The 13,749-nt window shown below is 46.2% G+C and overlaps 1 long non-coding RNA gene across 1 annotated transcript in view; it reads left to right on the top strand.

Annotated features, from left to right (window-relative positions):
• The first annotated feature begins 1,360 nt into the window (after nucleotides 1-1,360).
• Nucleotides 1,361-13,749, top strand: part of LOC116580315 — a 131,320-nt gene continuing 118,931 nt past the window's right edge. The window contains exon 1 of the long non-coding RNA XR_004281601.1: nucleotides 1,361-1,437. This is a non-coding gene — a long non-coding RNA (uncharacterized LOC116580315). The remainder of the gene's footprint in view (nucleotides 1,438-13,749) is intronic.

Genomic DNA, 13,749 nt, shown 5'->3' with positions numbered 1-13,749 from the left:
TGGTGGCCACGTTCACTACAACCAGATCTTCAAGAACCTTCCTCATGCATCATGCAGAGGAGAGCAGATCTGCCCTGAAATGCAGTGGTAACCACTTTAGAATGCTGAGCAATGAGAGAAACATTCCTATTTTCCCTCTTTGGCATGGAGTAGAGGCCAGATCGGGGAGGGCTGTGATTTAGATGTCTTTGGATGCGTTTGGAAGGCCAGGACATGTCAATGATAGTTGAATGGACAGATGGGACAGTGTTAAAAGCTATTATGCAGGGAGCATCAGAGTTGTTGGAACTTAGATTCTTAGATGGGAGAAATGAGGAAGAGGAGCCAAGTGCAGTGCCATGTTTGTTATTGGCCTTCTTAGAAGAATCTCACAGGGAGCTCGACTGCACAGTCAGTGGAAGGTGAGGCAGCAAAGAGGGCAAGTGTAGACAATGCCTTGAAGGAGTTTGTCAGTGTGAGGGAGATAGAGGGTGAAGATAGATTTTCCTTTTGCTTTTGAGGTATGGGAAGTCTGAGCATATTTATACACTGAGAGCAAAGGCTCTTGGGTGAGGGGAAGCCTGGAAGGCCAGAATACAGAAGTGGTAACTGATAGGCAAGACTCCTGAGTGATGCATGGTTACAGGGGAGAGTGGAAGCAGACTCATCTTCCTCTGAGGAAGAGGATGTAGTAAGAAGAGATGTGGAGGGGTCCAATTTGTGGATAATGAAACAAAACACTGAGGGACTTTACAAGTAATTCCTCTCTTACCATTTTGAAGCAGGAAGCATGAGCCTTGGGGGCAAAGTTGAAGTGGGGTTAGGGTCTGTAGGGAGTGTAGCAGGTCAACACAGAGTAATAGAGGTGACCTACCTGAGGAGCAAGGGATGTTAATTCTACCACTGAGATAAAGTCCAAGATAGGGCATCACTGGGTCATTATCTCTGGCATAGAGAGGAAACCAGTAGGGCAGCAACAGGAGCAGATGATTGGTTTGCCCTGTGATTCTACATACAGGAAGAGTGGCCAGGGAGCTATAGGGCAAAGAGTGGGAGAAAATAAAATGAAGGATTAGAGCTGTGGGATGAAGAGGGGGATGGAAGGGGGTGAATGTGCGTGGAGGACAACTCAGGATGGGAGATCATGGTGAGGTCAGACAAAAGATGACAGAAGATTAAGGGGGCTGAGAAGACCTAGGCTGTGTTCAGATGTTAGATTTTAATATTTCAAAGCCAGAAAAGTTCTAAGTGACCATCACATCCAGGGTGTGGCTGCTGAAGGGGAGATGAAAATGGTTATAAACATTATGCCAAGCACGATGCTAAGTGCTTAAGATGGATTTTTCCATCAAATCTCATGTCATTCCTTGTTTTACAGATAAGAAACCGAGGCAGAGAGGGAAGAAAGGTTGATGAAGGAGTCACCAGTGAGTCATCATCTCAGGCTGTGACTTGAAGGTAGGGGGTCTTTTCCATTCTCAACCGCTTCTTATAACACCTTGACAGCAGTTGGCTGAGTCAGCTCTACAGGTTAACATCCCTCAGGATGATGCCGGTGGTTGGAGTGAAGAGGAAGATAATACAACAGGGACTGAGTCTTCCATGAGATGTTGAGCTGTATCAAGATGGTAGAATCCACCTGCCCTTGGGCTCCACCCCCCGCACCCCACAGGAGTCAAGTCAGCTCTGTGCTTCAAAGGCTGGTTGGCTTCCTCCTGGGCCCATCTGTCACCTTGTGGTGGATGCTCAGTTTCCTGAGGCCCTGGCTCTGTGTCTGGTTCCTGGAGGCTGACCTTGGCATTGGATCCAAGTTCTGTTCCAGCCATCAGTGGTGGGAAGTAGAGCTTGGGAGGGATCAGCCTTGAATTGTCACTGCTATGGTCTCAGGAGGAGAGTCATCCAAGAAAAAGTGCTGTTTGAACGCCTGTGCGTTGACTGGGGAGAGTGGGTAGCTTCTGTACTCCTCTCCACACTCCTCAGCCAGACCAAGATATTCAGTCTCCCTGGGGCCATGTTTTCTAAGGAAGGTCAGTGCCCCAGATGCACTTTAAATTATGTGGTTGCTTCCCTCAGAATAACCTTCTTAGGGCAGTCTGGATCCAGGGGAGGGTTGTTGTGAAGACTCTGGTTGTTCGCCAAGTTGTCCGTTTATCCCAGTTGGTTGTTGTTGTTCTTACCTCGTTCTTATTTAAATCCTTTTTCCTCATGGCTTATCCCATCACAAACAGGGTAATGTGGTGTGGTAAAACTATCTGTATTCACCTGTTTATTTGGCTCCCATTTACTGGATTCTTCAACAAATACAGGAACATGGGTTCCGGAGAAAGGTGGGCTTGGATTTAGTCCTCGCCGTGTGCTGCCTGTGTAGGCAGGTGGCGTATCATGACATATTTGGGATTTCACAAAAGAGCTGTTTTTAACCTGTACATGATAGGGGCACTCTGTGACCTTGGGACAATGTATTACACTCTTGGATCTTCAGTCTATTTTTCTGTACAATGGGGCTTTTGTATCAACTTGGCACAGTGTTTATGAGAAATCAGTAAGAAACTATTGTGGGGAGCCCAGTGCAGTGTCTGGCATATGGCTTCTTCCAAATCTGTTGATTCCTCCTCCCTCAAATCCCATATATCTTTTTAAGTGACAGAGAAATGCCATTCCCCCAGATGAACAGGTGTGCTGGTTGTATAGGGAATGCACATCACATGTGTGTGCGCACACGCATGTGTGTGTGTGTATATCTGCATGGTGGGTACTCTGTTCATGTTGATGACAAAGGTCATTGCAGCTGTGGGTGACCATGAGTCCACTTAACCCAACTGATAGGTATGGACACTCTGAGAGGAAAAAAAAGGGTGTTTCAAAGAGCTCATTTTTTTAATTTCCTATCAGCAGAGCCCTAGCTTCTCTTTCCCCAGTTTCCTGGTCTGGAATGAGGCTGGTCAGGGGACACGGTGGCATCTGCTTGGCTCAGTGTTTGTACAACAGTCCTTGGTGCCCAGATTGAACCAGATGGGGAAGAGTCAGTGATCTCTTACAACTTAGGACACGGAAATTGCACTCTTCAAACGAGGTACATTTCCTGGGTAATCCAGGCCTGTTCCCTGCCTGGAAACCTCCGCTTCAGCGCTTCCGGATTTGGAATAAGGATTTCGGGTCTGGTGGGTTCATTCTTCCTTTGGCTTTGGGGGAAGTCAGGGTTCTGCCTTAGCTTTGCCGGGTGTTTCAGCTGGGATGTGTTATCATACGGCTTCATGTCCTATCTCTTCTCACACGTGTCATGCTATTTGTTCTAACATTAGAAGCACTGTGATTCTTTGGAAAGAGCAAAGCATTTTGAGTTTTGCTGCCCGGGGTGGGCTTCTGGCTTTTACCCTTTCTAAGTGTCTGTCAGACCAACTCCACGCAGTGGTTGTGAAGTCCAGTGGCATAATGCATGTGAAAATGCCATGAAAAATGCAAAAAGCTAGATGGAGATTAGTTACAGTTTTATTTATTATTATCCTTTATTTATAGACCAGCACCTGCCTTTGGAGACTAGGCTGAAAGAATGTCACAGATGGTTTGTTAAATTATCATTCATATGTCAGGCAATTAATAGAGAATGGGAGTAAAATTGGCTCCGTGTTTATGCCCTCAGTATTTACCTTTAACAGTGGTAGTTGTTGGTCTGGCGTGATGAGCTTCTGCTAGGGAAGTTTTGAGAATCTGTTTTCAGGGTTTTTTCCTTTTTTTAGTTGTTTAAAAAGTCAATGCATCATCCTCAATGACTTTAATGGAGATTAAGTGAACGAAGTTCACACTATTGTCAATGGTAATTAAAAAAAAAAAAAACAGCTTCAGATCTGTCAGACTCACTGTGCTGGTAATGGTAGGAAAAGTCAATGGTCTGGCTTCAGAGCTGAATGTGATGATCGCTCCAGGTTCCCCTCCTCCTTTGTCTGTGTCCTACCCCCACCCCTCACCCTGCACACGCCAGCTTCACTGTAGCTGCTTCTCCCCAAGAACCTGTCATGGCTCCCTAACGCGTGATGGGTTCTTCAGAGTCCGGATTGTGCCCTCTCTCTCTCTCTCTCTCTCTGACAGTGTTCCCCTGCTTTTCGCCATCTGTAATCTTTATTCCAGTGTTTCTGTGCTGTGGTCTCAAGATTTATTGTCAACTTGAATGCTAATTTTTGTAAAAATATACCTTAGGGTGTAGAGAGGGCAGAGTGCTACCGTGGGGATGGTTCATGCCGTTTGTCCTGTCAAAATGACCTACCTTCGAAACCTTCGTCAGGGCTCGCCCCACCTTCTGTTCCTCTGGTTGACCTGCTTGTGGTCACTGCACACATAACCTCATCTATCCTGTAGTTTGCGAGCAAGCTGGTGCATCTTTGACCCCGTGTAATCACATAGCTCCTACCACGGTGTCCATACAGAGCACACCTGCATGAAAATTCACGAACTGCATGAATATTGAGCTCTCCTGAGTCTTCAGAAGCCCAGATGGTTGAATCAGGAAAATACCCCAGTGTTGGTAACCTAGGATATAGACAAAGTAGGTCTAGAGCATGAGGGCAGGAATAGGATGAGGTCTTTTTGGACTGGTGTGCGAGTGTTCTATTGCTGTAACAAATTACTATAAAACGAGTGGCTTAAAACAACACATTTATTTTCTTACAGTTCAGAAAGTGAAATGTCTCACTGGGCTAAAATCAGCAGGGCTGCATTCCTTTCTGGACACTCTAGTGGAGAATCCTTTCTCCTGTTTTTCCCAGCTTTTAGAGACCATTCATGTTCCTCAGCTCATGGTCCCCTTTCCCCAGCTTCAAAGCCAGCAACGTTGCTTTTCTCTGACCCTTTTTCCTTCATCCTATATGCCTATGCTGATGTCTCATCTCCTGAGAAAATACAAGCCACGGTCATGATAGAACCCTTGACAAATCACTCAGCACACCAACTGTCAACCAAACACTCAACACACATTTACAGGTGCCTGCTACACACACACACACACACACACGAAGTCCTAAGACAACTGTCTCTCATCCTGGGGCAGGAGAGAAAATATCCTCATGAGGAAGGTCACTGATGAAGGCTTTAGAGAGGGGTGGACACATTAGCTGACTCTTGAAGGAGACAACAAAGGTATTCATGGGCAAAGTAGGGAAGGCACTTCTGGCAAAGCATAGAGGTGTAGACCAGCATGGCATGTTCTAGAATCAGCCAGTAGCTTTCCCTACCCCCATCTTGGAGCTGATGGAGGCCTGCTGGGATCATGACTCCTAAAATTCCAATTATATCTTGAAGGCTGTGGCCCAAGGCCATTTGTTGTTAGTTATAAGTGAGGTATTCTAAACCAGAGGGAACATAAAGTTTTTCTCAAAAATATAAGTGTTTATGCCTGAGATGAAACTGAATTTTATGTAGGCAAGACATATGTTTCCATGTACAAAAAAAGTGACTCCTGGCAGGAAACTGAAGTCCAAGTAATCCAGGAAAAAGTAACTTACTTCCATGAACAGTAGGATGGTTTATGTCAAATTCTGAAGCAACCTTCCTGCCAAGGCCATTGGACATAGAAACTGTGGAATGTTGCATCCCTTAGTAATTTAGCTTGTTTAAAAGTAAACAAATAGGGGCGCCTGGGTGGCTCAGTGGGTTAAGCCGCTGCCTTCGGCTCAGGTCATGATCTCAGGGTCCTGGGATCGAGTCCCGCATCGGGCTCTCTGCTCAGCAGGGAGCCTGCTTCCTTCTCTCTCTCTCTCTCTCTGCCTGCCTCTCAGTGTACTTGTAATTTCTCTCTGTCAAATAAATAAATAAAATCTTAAAAAAAAAAAGTAAACAAATAAAATTCTGGAAAAAAAGAATCAGCTGTTAGATGTGCTTTGACTAGAGATGGTTGGGGGAATGGCTGATGGTGGGAATAACAAAAAGTAGGTAGGTGTTAAAGCTGAATTGTGCCTCCTCAAAATTCATATCAAAGTTGCAACTCCCAGTACTTCAGACTGTGAGTGTATTTGAAGATAAGTTATTTTTGAAGTGGTAACAAAGTTGAAATAAGGTCATTAGGGTAGGCCCTAAATCCCCTGTGACTACTGTCCCTGTAAGAGGAGGTTAGGCCACAGGGAAGACCATGTGAGGATACAGGGAGAAGATGACCATCTACAAACCAAAATGAGGGGCCCCAGAGGACACTAATCCTTCTGACAACTCGAACTCAGACTCCCAAGGCCCCTAGAAATGTGAGAAAACACATTTCTCTCGTTTAGGACACCAACCTATGGTGTTTTGTTATGGTAGACCTGGAAAAGCAATATAGTAGGTCGTGAAAAACCATAAAAATCACCGGATGCCATACGTACCAGATGCTGTGAGACGTCCCTTGCGTCTCCGCTGAGATCTGACGGCCTTATTCCTCCAGTTGCTGGCCATGCTGCAGGCTGGCAGCCCTCAGCTGACGGCTTCTTCCAGGAATTTGCCCTGGATCAAGTTGCCTTGTCCAAAGTCATGCCCACTTCCCCCAGGGTAGTCTGCATCCAAGACTTGCTAACGTGTGTCTGCTAAGGCTTGGTCCCTTTGCCCAACTTGGTTTGACTTCGAAAGGCCATCTGGCTTCAGAGCTTCCCTTGGGGTGGATTGATGTACTACTGCATTCCAGCTTCTTTTCAATTCTGCCCCCTTCCCATCTCTGGATTCCAGGATTGATTCTAGGACTGCTCCTTAATATATTCCTATATGCTAACCTTTGTCTCAGGGTCTACTTTTTGAGGAATGCAACCTGTGACATCATAATAAGTAAATGAGACTTTATCCAGAAAGCACTGGGGGAGCTATTGAGGCATTACATTTAGATGTGGTATGATTCATAGTACGGCTTCTTTGAAGGCTAAAGTAATGAGGGTCAGACTGATGTAGGTAGACCAGTTAGACAAAGTGGAGAGTAGTTAAAAGGGAAGGTAATTAGAAGCCTGGTTGTAAATCATTAATCTTCACCCAAAGCTTCTTTTGGAAGCCAGGTAGCTCAAAGCTATACCAACATATGGAATGCATTGTCCTGGCTTGACTGGCATTTACTTTTTGCCCAGAGCACTGAAGGAAGCTCAAGTCTGGTCTGTTTTCCAGGATATGAGAACCAATCAAGATGGGTTTAATGGGGGCACCTGGGTGGCTCAGTGGGTTAAGCCGCTGCCTTCGGCTCAGGTCATGATCTCAGGGTCCTGGGATCGAGTCCCGCATCGGGCTCTCTGCGCAGCGGGGAGCCTGCTTCCTTCTCTCTCTCTCTGCCTGCCTCTCTGCCTACTTGTGATCTCTGTCTGTCAAATAAATAAATAAAATCTTTAAAAAAAAAAAAGGTGGGTTTAATGTTCTGGTACATCCTTAGGTATGGAGAGATGAATCAGAGAATAAAATATGCACTTTCTCCTTACCCCCTGCAAGGGTCTCGTGAGCTCAATCTGACTGGAAGCAAGCTGTCACACAGCAGCCCTAACTACCTATGGCTCTTGCCTCATGTTATGCCACAGCTGGCCCTGAACATTTGCTAATGCACTTTCTTCTGTCTGAACTATATTCCCTCCTGCTCCATGACCTTTATTTACCTTATTCATCACTAAAGTCTCTGTTCTGCATTTATTGCTTCCAGGACCTTTACTGATGACTCCCTTAGGCTGGGTTAAGGTGTATTTTTACTGTATTTTTATAATATTTCTTTTCAACCACTACACAGTCAACTCCAGGACAGTAGAAACTATGTCTTCTTAGGGATTTGGAGCAAAAGAAGGACTTCATTCTTCTTCCCATTCAAAGTTGACCATTGAAGAATATATACACAAAGAACAGGTTACTATGTGGGGATTCCTTTATCTACTTTAGTAGTGGTTGTACAACACTCCGAGGTCATCACACCTAGAGACTCTAGTAAACTGTGTAGGGGCTTGTGGCTTAGACTTGGGGCCAAGTGATATCTCCTAATAGCAACCCTATATTTAAACTTGAGGATCTTCAAACTGGAGCAAATCACAAGAAAAATAGTATAACTCGTAGACTGAAAATTCTCAACCTTGTGCAATAGAACCATTGGCCTGCCTGCGTCAACCGTAAAAGTTAATAGTGGGGTAGAGGAGAGAGAGAAAGAGGGAAGGGGGATGGTGTGTGTGTCTCCCGAGAGGGGTCCTGCTCTGCTGGCTTCACAACAGCAGGGCAGGAGGGAGGAGAATGAAGAACACGTGGCAAAGTGGATGGCAAAAGTGAGTGAAAGAAGAGTTGTGTGTCTCTGGGCCAGGACCCCTGCCCACTAGGAGAATGTAGCTCATTGAATCTCAGCTGGCTGATTGGGTTAGCGCAGGAAGGGGAGAGTAAGTGGGTAGAGTGGGGACCAGAGTTCCCTCTAAGGCATTTTCCTATGAAAAAAAAAAAAAAAAGATGGAAAAGTAGCCTTTATGAGGTTAAGTGGAAACATGGGGGGAAAGAATACACAAGTCTTTCTTCAAGCCTCTTGACCCTCTTGTCCCCAGAAACCAGTATGAGAGTTTCCCAAAGTAGGTGCTCTTAACACTTCCTGACAGAATGGGAGAATGGCTAAAGAAGCGACAGTCGCTGACAGGTTTGCTGTCGTGCACCTTTCCTCATTTCTCTCAGTCGCTAATTAATGTCCTTGGCCTGAGTGGCATTATACATGTAACTCCTTCTTAACTTCAAAGGCTGGTCCCTGAAAACCCCTTCAGACTCTCACGCAACTTCATCTGCAGTCACATCCATCATGAAGTTGTTTGGTACCAAAATGAACTCCTGCCCTGTGGGCAATGGGAAGTGGCCAGAAGTGGGCACTGGGAGCCTGGCCCTGCTGCAACCACTGGTGCTCAGGGGCTCCTTGTCAGTGTGATGGAAGGAGCTCTGTTCGGGGCCAGGCAGGCCTTGTTATGTGACAAGGGTTGGCAGTAGAATCGTTGGATACAAGGAGTAGATGGAAGTCCATGGCAGCTGGGAGAGAGACATGGCTCCCTGTCCTTCATCTATCTATGGCAGAATGGAAACAGAAAAAGCCTGCTGAATAAGGACTGAGAAGGGATTGACAAGGGATTATGACCCCCTCAAAGCAGATGAGGATTCAGGACTCAACTGTAGTCTCATCTGAGAACTAGAAGAGCTGGACAGGGAAATGTGGGCAGCACCCCACTGGAAGAGTTGGCCCAGGAAGACAAGGATTAGGAAGGGCTCTTGGCAGGAAGGATCCCTTCTCAGAATCCACAGTACACAGCCAGCTTGTGTGTTGGTTGTTTTGAGTGTGTGGGTATGAAGAATGTGCTGGTTCTTCACACTGGGGGAGATAAACTCACCCTTCACTGCGCTATGGTAGACGTGTGATACACTTCTGAAGTCCCCTTCTATGAGAACTTATTGCCCTGGTTGCTAGAGGACTCTTGCAGACAACCTCGACATCAGTCAGCCTCTTTCAGGATTGCAGAAAGCCAACCACCTACGATCACTCCCCTCCTAGGGGTGGCTGATCTAATATTTCCAGAGCTTTCTGTGGAGTTGACCACAGATCTGCCATTGGGTCTGCAGTACAGTTGAGCTTCTCTTTCTGCTACTAACCTCTGTTACCTTCCCTTCCCCTAGTCTGGATCTTAAGGGCACTCTTAATAGATCTCTGACATGATCAACATCTCAGGGCTTTATTCCTGGGCAACTCAGCCTGTGACCCTTGCCTTTGTATTGTGCTTTCTGGTCTGGTTTGGGAAGAGCTAGGGTTGAGTGTAGATTGAACACAAAAACGCAAGTGTGGGAATGGTAGGAAAAGGGCACCCAGGTTCACACAATATTGGCTCTAGAGACTTCCAGCAGAATTCATTCAAGGCTTGGTTGATGGTGCTAATGATATCTTATACTGGTGACATTCCCAAGGTGTGCTCAATTGTGGAGAGTGATGTAGTTACCCAGTTATCTGGACAAAGAGACCTCTTGGACCCTGGGCCTGAAGTCAGGAAACACTTAGATGGCCCATTAGTCAACAGATATCTCTAGCACATTTCTTTAATGAAGTTTGGAAAGTTATACAACTGATTCTGAGAATTGAAAATATCATTGTCACGGTTATACCCAGTAGTGTGGCCTTGAATGTGTCGGTATGGATTTGAGTCAAATAGCACCTGGAAAGGAAGGAGGCAACCTAGAGAGAACACCGTGAGTCTTGGGCTCAAGCCTCTCTTTGCCAGGTTCTGTCTGGAGTAAATTCCTTTCCTCTGAGTTCACGAATTTGTGTAATGGAAAGTAAAACCCCAATTTCTCATATTTGTCATGGAACTGAAAAAAAAAAAAAAAAAACTCCCTTGTCCTGCCACCATCCCACACAGCCTCTGAAAAGTTATATTCCTCATATATTAATTTCTTATGAATAAGTAATTCTTTGAGCACATCCTTTTTGCCAGGTACTGCGCTGAGAACTGGGAAAACAGAAAACAAACATGGGCCAACGCTTGAATAGCTCTCAGCTTCCTGTGGGGGGCAGGCACAAAAATGGTTTATAATTAGGGAACTGAAGAATGCCTATGGAAAGCCTAGACCTGTAGCCACCCCTTCCCCAGTAAGGTGTATGCATAGCATACGCACAAGCAAAGGAAGCAGGAGGCCACAGAGTGACACAGTTTGGTTAACTGGGCAGAGAAGACCCAGGAGGGCAGACTGAGCTCTGCTGAGTTCCCCTATTTCATACATACAAAGGATTCACATGAAAGCAAGTCGGGAGTCTCTTTTGTCCCAGCATCCCCCATGCCCAAAGCCAAGGTTCAGATTTCTCCCTCTCTGGACACCAGGTACCCACAGGGAATTGCAAATCATTTACTGCTGCCAGAAGTTGAAGAAAGCAGAGCCTTAAGACAGGTAACTGAATCCCCAGGTAGGTCCCAGGTCACCAAGGAAAACAATGATACCTGTAGGGTTTATCATTCATCCTGAGAACAAGTCGTCTGAACTTGTATATTCATCAGAATCTCCAGGGGACCTTAAAAGAGGTGACTCTATTGTCTAATGTCTAGACGGTAGTTCTCTGTTGGGGAGGGGGCAGTGAGAAATGGTTGGCAGGGCCATAGGAGGGTCAGGGCTCTGGGTTTTGCAACCCTTGTGTGCAAAATCAGGAGAATGTAGGGTTCAGATATCACATATTGGTTGGCTGAGTCCACTGGCATCAGGTAGCCTAGGGTTGCCGGTGACAGAGGCTCCTTGAAGCCAAATAGGAAGATGAGCTTTTCCTGGGAGGCCAGCATCACTCCCAAGTCCCTGCGTTGCTTTGGCTCTGAGGGCACACAAGGAGGACATTAAAATGTGTAAACAAATCTAGTGATGAAGCGTCACTTCCTCTAGAGATCACTGGTCCCAATCTGTGGTCCTTCAGACTGTTAGAAGTCTTTCCCCATCTCATGCCTTCCACGTACTGGTCCCTATTCTGTCCCTCAGCATTGGTGGAGGGAGCAGAATCTGTGGTGCTTGAGATCTATTTTAACTGAAATTAGTAATCAATAAAATCTAAGGTCGATAGACACAGGGCAAAATGAATAGTCCCATGAAGGTGACCAACCCTTATTTAATGAAAGTGATTCATCACTTCAAGCAAAGAGCTATTGGCCCCACATGTTGGAATCACATCCTTTAGCAGGGATGGGCTCCCCCGGGAGAGGGACCATGAGAATACATGTGAGACCTCAGCTTAGTTCTTCTGATGCCCCTCCACGTGAAAAATGGGCCCCTCGGCAATGAAGTTGTCACCGAGCAACATTTATAGGTTACACTTGCATGGAAAAATGATTGACATGCATATATTTAATGTCCGAGAACATAAGCCCTGATGATTCAGTGAAGAAAGTATTAGGAAACTCATTAAGAAATATGTTTTTGCGCTTGCATTGGTCTAAGCATCACAATTAGCACTCACACTCACACATAATGCAGAAACAGTTGTAAAATAAATTTTGAAAATTGAGTCCCTCGAGCTTTCTGGTTCCCATGCCAACTGTGGACGTTTGGTGTCACTTGGATCTTGATTGCACGGAAACGACTTCTTGTTCTAGCACTTCCGTCGTAAATCATGTGGCCGACACTTGGAACTTTACATGTGATAAGTAAGGCTCTCTTGTTGAAGCCACTTTCATGGGACATTTGTGACTTAGAGCTGAAAGCATCTGTGCCCTTACAGACAACTGCTGCCTCGTGTGGGACCTCCTTCTCAGCAGATCTTCCCTCTTGTTCAAGGTCTCAGCCTGAAAGCCTGCTTACACTCCTGATCACCCCACCTCCTCCCATGCCAGCAACCCCTTCTTCTCACCCCACACTCATCAAGTGGACTTGCACACTCGCATTCTTGACCTAATACCTTGTCGTCTCTCTTGGAGTGAAAGTCTCTTCCTGCTACTGGAATCTCTCTTGGGAGTCATTAGAAATGGGCAAGTTGCCAAACCCCGTGGGCCCATTTCCACCCCCCTAACCTGGTGCTCTCTACTTTCCCTCTGTCCCCTGACCTTTCCCCCGTGGCGCCTGTAGATGCATCAGGTCGTGTGTCGCATCTGAGCTCTGGAGCTCTGGGTGCCTTCCTCCTTCGTTAGCTTCAAAGTCCTCTTCCTCTGAACATCTTTGGTCCTTTTCTTCTCTTTCTCTGCATCATTTTCCTGGTTGATGCCATCTCTGGATTTTGAGAAAGACCTCCATGTGGGTGGTCCTGTCATCTTCTTATCAGGGCCTCACGTTTATAACTGGGGCCCTCCCAGCTCACCCGACATCTAGACCTCCATGTCCTTATGCACCTCAGCTATGCTATGTCTGAAACCAAATTCTCTGAATTCTCCCATGAGGGTATTTAAAAAAAATTATCATCATCATCATCATCATCATTATTATTATTTTGAGGGCCTAGAACATGGCTCCAGCCTGGTTTCTCGGGCCAAGTCTATGACAGAGTTTTAGTCCTAGATCCTTTAGCACGCCAGAGCCCTGCCAGTCGGCTCTACCAGGTCTGAGTGAGGCAGAAGTCAGGCTGCCTCAGGGCAGCAGCAGAGCTTGAGCTGGGGTCTGACGGGGCCTTGGTGACTTCAGCTGGAGCTGGGGCAGAGGGCCACCAGCAGGCGAGAAGAAACAGAGAGCTTGGCAAAGCAGAAAGCTCTGAATCTTGACTTCTTCATTCTGTGCATCCCCTCTCTTCTCCGAGCACAGTCTATGCAGACCAGGATGTCTTCTTTCTTTCCTTCTTTGCTGCTTGACCCATGGCACCCAGCCCCGTGCCTGGTGGGAACACAGTAAACATTTGTGGGATGAGTGTATTGAACTGGTGAAATAAATTCCGAGAAGATTCAAATATAGAAATGAATTCCAACAACCTGGGCTCTTTTGGGTGGTTAATTTCTATTTAGCCAAAGGTTTTCTATTTTAGCCCTTGGATCCTGGGAAGTCGTGGAGGTAAGTACCAGGAATGAGGGCGAGGCTTGTGGCTTCTTTAATGAGGACATTCCTGAACAGCCTCTGGCCAAATAAGACTGGAAAACCCTCAAAATACTGCATGTGTGTCAAGGGTGAACACCAGGCAGCCATCATTAGGGTCTTTCTTTATAAACCTGAATTATTTTTTTTAAAGACTATTTATTTTAGAGCGAGAACGAGTGGGAGGGGCAGAGGGAGAGGGGGAGAGTCCCAAGCAGACTCCTTGCTGAGCACAGAGCCTGACACAAGGCTCGAACTCACGACCCAGAAATCATGACCTGAGCTGGAACCAAGAGGCAGATGCTTAACCTGCCGCACCACCTG

This window comes from Mustela erminea, chromosome 19 (genome assembly GCF_009829155.1).
Source record: "Mustela erminea isolate mMusErm1 chromosome 19, mMusErm1.Pri, whole genome shotgun sequence".
Classification (NCBI taxonomy): Eukaryota; Metazoa; Chordata; class Mammalia; order Carnivora; family Mustelidae; genus Mustela; species Mustela erminea.
Note: the sequence above shows the minus strand (reverse complement) of the source record. Positions and strands in the feature narration are given on the sequence as shown.